Source organism: Harpia harpyja, chromosome W, assembly GCF_026419915.1.
Source record: "Harpia harpyja isolate bHarHar1 chromosome W, bHarHar1 primary haplotype, whole genome shotgun sequence".
In the NCBI taxonomy this organism is placed as follows: domain Eukaryota; kingdom Metazoa; phylum Chordata; class Aves; order Accipitriformes; family Accipitridae; genus Harpia; species Harpia harpyja.
The window spans coordinates 23,080,656-23,089,120 of NC_068968.1; the positions used below are offsets into that span (position 1 = coordinate 23,080,656).

The following is an 8,465-nucleotide window of genomic DNA, read 5'->3' on the forward strand; positions in this document are numbered from 1 at the left end:
ACGATTACCAGGCCACTGAGGCATCCAGGGGAGGAGACAGGCCGGAGCCGGCAAAGCATGCAGGAATGTGGAGACTACCATTGTCATGGAAACTGTAGTCTTTGAGATAATGTGCTGGTTTCTGGTGTTGATCACGCGAAGGTCGTGTGTTAGACGAAACCTGCAGCGTGTGAACAGTACGTATGTGCATGCATCATCGTACTATGCCCTATAAAAAACCGTGGAGACAAGCCGTGGTGTGCACCCACCACCGAAGAATTGAAGACTGAGGACCAACGGGACGCCGGTGGATCCATGGTGGTGACTATTCTTGCAACTCTATCCCGACTGCTTGCTTGATTTCTGCCTTTTTCTTCCATTCTATCCTATCGCTACTATTTTCTACTTTTGATACTTTTGATAATAAAAGCTGTTTTGGGTATACGGCATTTGACCTCGTTTGTGTCTTAATCTCGCTCTTGGGATCATATCGAAAGCTTCCCCGACATTGGATCGGGACATTTGAATTGGCGTCACGGACAGGATCCCTTGAGACGAGAGTGCCGTACTGTTTCCCAAATATGTGAGACCTCTCAGGAATGTAAGGGGTGCGGGCTTGTGTTGTGTTTGAAACTTTACGTGCTGCCTTCCTGAGACGACCGCTTCCCCGCTTTATACAAGATGAGTGATAGCAAAATTGCCCCTTTGGGGAAAGAAGTTTTGTTTGATTTTTAAGAAAAACATAAAGTGCGACCCTCTGTGCCCGGGGTAGACTGGGCTCAGGGAAATTGGTATAATCTGCAGAGCGTTGTTGATCGGATGGTCGCTTTACAGGAAGACGCTAGAGTGCGGTCAGGAAAAGGAAAAGCGATTGTCTGTGCCATTCTTGGTGCTAGTCTGGCCGCAGCAGTAGAGGCTAGGCATTGCCACCTCACTGCAGAATCTCGGATTATTGAATCCCTCCAAAACCTTGTTCGGTCCCTTCTGGGACAAGTGGCGGGGTTAAAAGCACAACTTGAAGCAGAAAAGAACCAAGTGAAACATTTGCAAATTGTTCTTAAGGAGCAGCTCCTTGCGGATACTGTCCCCGAGGAAATTCCTCCAAGATCAGAAATTGGCTACCCCTTTAACGACCTGCAGGCAGCGAAAGAGAGAGTGGAGAAGTTAGAGCTGCCTTCATTGTGACCCTTAGTCAAAACTGAATATATTTATGATGATCAGCAGGACCAGTTCCCCCAAGTTACAACTAAAGAGGTCCCCTGTACCGCCACCGAGTTGGCGAAACTAAAAAAGGAATTTGGCCAAACCCCTAAGGAGTCAGAAACGGAGTATGTGTGGAGAGTATCGTTGTCGGGGGGGGACCAGATTCTGTTAAGTGAAAAGGAGGCAGAAGGGTATTGGGGACCAGGACTGTTTTTAACTATTGGGGATTACCGCGCCCCCTGGTCTTTAACACAACGGGCAGCTTATTGGGCAGGGGGTTTGAACCCCTTGGAGAGGGGGGATCCCCTCGCAATTACGGGGACTGTGGATCAATTAGTGGAGAGCGTGCAGAAGGCAGCTTGTCTGCAGATGATGTATGATCGAAAATTGGAGCCTACACAGGAGTCCCCGATGATGATGTCGGTGGATCCCGAGCAAATGACTCCCCTTATAAGGGGACTCCTCGATTCTTTGAAGCTGATTGGTATACAATTCCAAGGAAAGATACAGGCGATGCCCCAGGGCGAGAGAGTTGCGGCTGCTTTAGGAGGACTCACGCCTGATCGGCACTGCCGACCCCCGGATAGGAAAATGTGGACTTGGGGAGAAGTGGCCCAGGAATTAATTAATTACGGGCACAAGTATGGTCCCGTTAACCTTCCAGCCACCAAAACGGACTCCAGGGGCTTGAGGCGGGCCAAAGTAAAAATATTTCCACGCCCTGGGAGTGATAAGAGAACACCCCTCGCTAAACCGCTGGGGGGGGGAGAGATATCCCGAACAAACGTAATAGACTGTGGGCGGAGGGACACCAGAAGGGGATCCCGCGTGACTTAACGGATGGGCTGCAACAGACAAATTAGAAAAGTTGGTAACAGGGTGGCCCGATAAATCAGCAAATAGAAAAGTGGATTTTGAGAATGCTACTCCCAGCGCACCCTCCCTGACTGATTTATCAGAACCAAATGCCCCCCAAAAGCCGGCGGGAAACTAGATCCTTCGCCCTTCAATGGTGAGCGGGGGGGGCGAAGGTTGGATGTATATCAGACAGCTCACTGAAAACGGCTGGGGTGATTTACTAATTACAGGCGTTGTGGGGCCAAGACAAGTCCCGGTCACGTTTTTGGTAGATACCGGAGCTCAAATTTCAGCTATTAAAACCAAAGACGCCGCTAACTGCGGAATTACACCCTCCAAACAGCGGCTTTTTGTGGCAGATGCATTCGGCATTGTTCAGGCACAGGCATTAGCAATGGTCAGCCTGCGTTTGCCAGGAGAAGATGGTGCCACTACAGTGACAGTGGTTGTGGGGGAGTTTCCACTTAACCTCTTAGGACTCGATGTTTTAAAGGGGAAGACCTGGATTGATAATAAAGGGAGACGGTGGTCATTTGGCGCTCTCACAATAGATATTCGGCTGTTACAAGCCGCGCCGCTGCTTCCCCCTTCAAAGCTTACAAATGTTAAGCCCTACCCGATACCCTTGGAGGCCAGAGAGGGAATAGCACCTGTGTTGGAGGACTTAAAGGGACAGGGTATTGTGATTCCAACCCATTCTCCTTTTAACTCCCCGGTGTGGCCAGTGAGAAAGCCTAATGGCAAGTGGAGATTGACTGTAGATTATCGCAGACTTAATGCAAATACCGGTCCATTGACAGCTGCGGTACCGAATATTGCTGAGCTTATAGCTACAATCCAGGAATGAGCCCACCTGATTATGGCAACAGTGGATGTTAAAGATATGTTTTTTTATGGTCCCCCTGCAACCAGAGGACCAAGACCGCTTTGCATTTACTTGGGAGGGTCAGCAATTTACTTTTACCCGACTCCCACAAGGGTATAAGCATTCCCCCACTCTAGCTCATCATGCGCTAGCGCAGGAGCTAGAAGTAATTCAGACAGAGGAGGGGGTCAGTGTTTACCGGTATATTGACGACATTCTTGTGGGAGGGGATGAGACAGAAAAAGTTCAGGTAACTCAGGATAATATGATTTCCCACTTAGAAAGCTTGGGGCTGAAAATTCCACCAGAGAAAATACAAATGCCCTTGAGCAAAGTAAAGTTTTTAGGAATTTGGTGGAAGGGAGGAATGACATGTATTCCACCAGACACCCTTTCCTCATTGGATCAGATTAAAATGCTGGAGTCAAAAAAAGGATTTGCAGCACATACTAGGATTACTCGTGTTTTGGAGAAAACATATCCCTGATTTTTCAATTATTGCAAGACCCCTGTATGACTTGTTGCGAAAAGGGGCTCAGTGGGAATGGACTAAGCCCCACGAAGAGGCATTGCGGTTGCTAGCGTTTGAAGCGACTGCCCATCAAGCTCTTGGTCCCATTCACCCCACAGACCCTGTCCATATTGAATGGGGATTTGCCAAGAGCGGGCTATGAATACATTTATGGCAAAAGGGCCCCGAAGGACCCACTCGACCTATTGGGTTCTATTCTCGCAGTTTTAAGGATGCGGAAAAAAAGATATACTGCTTGGGAGAAGGGTTGGTTTGTAGTCAGTTTAGCCTTGAGAGAGGCTGAACGGACTATTCGACAACAGCCTATAGTGCTTAGAGGCCCATTTAAGGTAACCAAAACAGTTTTAGCAGGAACTCCGCCCCCTGGCGGGGTGGCTCAGAGAGCCTCTGTGCAGAAATGGTGTGCCCAGATAGAGCATTAGTGTGACATTTTTACAGTGTCTGAGGGGGGCAGCAAAGATGTTAACCATTCAAGAGGAAATGAGCCCAGATAGAGAAACGCCTGAACTCCCTCCTGTAATACAAGCGGCCCCTCCGTTTTCTGAGCAATTGCAGAATGTTTGGTTTACCGATGCTTCCTCTAAACGAGAAGGAAAACCTTGGAAATATCGAACTGTAGCGCTCCGCGTAGATGCGGACGAACAAATAATCACCGAAGGGGAAGGTAGTGCTCAAGTAGGGGAATTAGTTGCAGTATGGAGTGTTTTCCAGCATGAAGCTCAATCTACCTCTCCTGTCTATATCTATAGTGACTCTTATGCCGTATTTAAAGGCTGTACTGAATGGCTTCCGTTCTGGGAACAGAATGAGTGGGAGGTCAACAGGATACCTGTGTGGCAGAAAGAAAAGTGGCAAGATATTCTAACCATTGCTAGACAAGGAAAATTTGCAGTAGCCTGGGTGGCTTCCCATCAACAGGATAGCACCCCTGTTAGCCAGTGGAATGGCAAAGCTGACGAATTAGCCCAATTAGCTCCCCTCCAGAACACCCAAATAGCAGAAGACTGGGAGCGATTGTTAGAATGGCTGCATGTGAAGAGGAAACATTCGGGGATCAAAGATCTCTATTGTGAGGCCTGAGCTCGAGGTTGGCCAGTTACCAGGGAAGAATGTAAAACTTGTGTGTCCACCTGCGAACAATGTCGTACCCGCTTGGAAAGACACCCCCTGGAAGGTGACCCCCTACGCTTAAGGGAGGGGAAAGGGCTGTGGGAGGCTTGGCAAGTGGACTACATTGGCCCCTTCCGAAAATCAGAAGGAAAGCATTATGTGTTAGTTGGAGTAGAGATAGTGTCAGGGTTAGTCCAGGCCAAAGCCTTTGCCAGAGCTACTGGGGAAAACACAGTGAAAGCTCTGAAAGAGTGGTTTGGCACCTTCCCCAAACCACAGTCGATTCAGTTGGATAATGGTTCCCACTTTACTGCTAAAATAGTCCAAGATTGGACAACCCAGGAAGGAATCTCATGGGTACGCCATACTCCGTATTATCCGCAGGCAAACGGAATTGTGGAAAGAACGAATGGCCTACGGAAACGCTTCCTCAAACTGCGTAAGCCCGGATGGGCCGAACGGCTACAGGATGCGGTGACTAGTGTTAACAGTCGTTGGGGAGTAAATGGGTGCCCGAAAATTACAGCATTTTGCCCGAAGGCCCCTACCATTATGCCAGCCCCAGATGGCCCGGATCATCCCAGAAATCCATCACATTTTCCGGGCCAACCAGTCTTAGTTGAACTCCCCACGGCGGGAGCCGTACCTCTGGTACTGGAAACCCCGATGAATAAATATGCTTGGAAAGCAAAAGATGCTCATGGAAAAGAACATAAAATCAACACCAGGTGGATTATTCCATCCTTCTAATAACAATTTGTGTCCGGTTCCTTAGAACGAACCGAGTCTGTTTTCTTTTCCAGGTGAAGACTCTGGAGCCTGCCTGAAGGAATGCATGAAGCTGTTGAATGTCTGTGTGGTTTTGTCAGTGATTGCTTTGTTAATATTCATAGGATGTTTGGCATACTACCGCAGACGTTGTTTTGGTCGACCATTGTCGCCGCCTTTAATATTTGGGGAAACTCCTGTGCCCCCCTCTTCCGCTCGGGGTGGCAAAATGAATTTATGGCCTTAGGCCAGCGCTTTTAACCTGACTAATTGTTGGGTATGTGGGGGCCCTTTAGGATTCGAAGATTGGCCATGGACATCAAAACCAATATCCCCGAAGTGGCTCGTGAGTAACCTAAGTGACATAACCATTGGTAACAATTTGTTATATTGGAATGAGGAGATAAGACCATGGAAAATCCAAGTTCCAGAAAAGGGGGAATATTGTCTGTCGTGGTTTAACCCCAGCCAGCAACTAAGCACCACGCAGCCGCTCACTCACTTCCCCCCCTGCCCAGTGGGATGGGGGAGAGAATCGGGAAAAGAAGTAAAACTCGTGGGTTGAGATAAGAACGGTTTAATAGCATATAAAAAGAAGAAACTAATAATGATAATGATAACACTAATAAAGTGACAGCAGTAATGATAAAAGGATTGGAATATACAAATGATGCACAGTGCAATTGCTCACCACCCGCCGATCGACGCCCAGTTAATCCCTGAGCGGCGATTCCCCCCGCCCCCACTCCCCCCCAGTTTATATACTAGATGTGACGTCACATGGTATGGAATACCCCGTTGGCCACTTTGGGTCAGCTGCCCTGGCTGTGTCCCCTCCCAACTTAGAATCATAGAATCATAGAATCATTTCAGTTGGAAAAGACCTTCAAGATCATCGAGTCCAACCATTAACCATGCCCCCTAAACCATGTTCTGAAGTACCCTGTCCACTCGCTTTTTGAATATCTCCAGGGATGGTGACTCAACCACTTCCCTGGGCAGCCCATTCCAATGTTTGACAACCCTCTCAGTAAAAAAATTTTTCCTAATATCTAACCTAAATCTCCCTTGCCTCAACTTGAGGCCATTTCCTCTTGTCCTATCTCCAGCCACCTGACAGAAGAGACCAACACCCACCTCACTACAACCCCCTTTCAGGTAGTTGTAGAGAGCGATAAGGTCTCCCCTCAGCCTCCTCTTTTCTAGACTGAACAGCCCCAGCTCCCTCAGCCGCTCCTCATAAGACTCGTGCTCCAGGCCCCTCACCAACTTGGTTGCCCTTCTCTGGACACGCTCCAGCAGCTCAATGTCTTTCCTGTAGTGAGGGGCCCAAAACTGAACACAGGACTCGAGGTGCGGCCTCACCAGTGCCGAGTACAGGGGAACAACCACCTCCCTGCTACTGCTGGCCACACTATTTCTGATACAGGCTAGGATGCCATTGGCCTTCTTGGCCACCTGGGCACACTGCTGGCTCATATTCAGCCGGCTGTCAACCAGCACCCCCAGGTCTTTCTCTGCCGGGCAGCTTTCCAGCCACTCTTCCCCAAGCCTGTAGCGCTGCATGGGGTTGCCGTGACCGAAGTGCAGGACCCGGCACTTGGCCTTGTTGAACTTCATACAATTGGCCTCAGCCCATCGATCCAGCCTGTCCAGATCTCTTTGTAGAGCCTCCCTACCCTCAAGCAGATCGACCCTGCCTCCCAACTTGGTGTCGTCTGCAAACTTGCTGAGGGTGCACTCGATCCCCTCATCCAAATCATCAATAAAGATATTAAACAGAACAGGGCCCAACACCGAGCCCTGGGGAACACCACTTGTGACCCGCCGCCAACTGGATTTCACCCCATTCACCACTACCCTCTGGGCTCGGCCATCCAGCCAGTTTTTCACCCAGTGAAGAGTACACTTATCCAGGCCACGAGACGCCAGTTTCTCAAGGAGTATGCCATGAGAGACAGTGTCAAAGGCCTTGCTGAAGTCAAGGAAAATAACATCCACAGCCTTTCCCTCATCCACTAGGCGGGTCACCTGGTCATAGAAGGAGATCAGGTTGGTCAAGCAGGACCTGCCTTTCGTAAACCCATGCTGACTGGGCCTGATCCCCCTCTTATCCTGGAGCTGCCGTGTGAGTGCTCTCAAGACAAACCGTTCCATAATCTTCCCCGGTACCAAGGTCAGGCTGACAGGCCTGTAGTTCCCCGGATCCGCCCTCCGACCCTTCTAATAAATGGGAGTCACATTGGCAAGCCTCCAGTCCTCTGGGACCTCCCCTGTTGACCAGGAACGCTGATAGATGATAGAGAGTGGCTTGGCAAGGACCTCTGCCAGTTCCCTCAGTACTCTTGGATGGATCCCATCAGGTCCCATAGATTTGTGAGTGTCCAGATGGCGTAGCAGGTCCCTAACTAATTCCTCCTGGATTAAGGGGGGTATGTTATGCTCTTCATCCTTACCTTCCAGCTCAGGGGGTGGAGTACCCTGAGGATGATTGGACTCACTACTAAAGACTCGCTGGCTGGGCATCAGAAATTGAAAAATCCTTGACTTCAGCTTGGTGTCATCAACCCATAACCCATCTCTCTCCAATTTAAGGCATTTGATATGGTCCCCCACAACATTCTTCCTGCTAAATTGGAGAGAGATGGGTTATGGGTTTGATGGATGGACTGTTCAATGGATAATGAATTGGCTAGATGGCTATGTCCAAAGATCTGCAGTCAATGGCAGTCAGTTGAAACCAGTAACGAGTGGTGTCCCTTGAGGGTCTGTACTGGGACCAGTACTATTTAATATCTTCATCAGCAACATAGACAGTGGGATTGAGTGCACCCTCAGCACGTTTCCGGATGACACCAAGCTGAGCGATGCAGTTGATTCGCTACAGGGAAGGGATGCCATTAAGAGGGACCTTGACAGGCTTGAGGGGTGGGCCCATGCAAACCTCACTGAAGAATGTTGTGGGGGACCATATCAAAGGCCTTACAGAAGTCCAGGTAGATGACATCTGTAGCTCTTCCCTTGTCCACTGATACAGTCAGTCCAGCGCAGAAGGCCACCAGGTTAGTCAGGCATGATTTGCCCTTGGTGAATCCATGTTGGCTGTCTCTAATCACCTGCCTGTCTTCCATATGCTTCAACATGTCCTCC

At 49.3% G+C, this 8,465-nt stretch overlaps 1 pseudogene; it reads left to right on the plus strand.

Moving 5' to 3' along the window:
* The first annotated feature begins 660 nt into the window (after positions 1-660).
* Positions 661-2,176, plus strand: LOC128136156 (uncharacterized; annotated as a pseudogene).
* Positions 2,177-8,465: the final 6,289 nt, after the last annotated feature.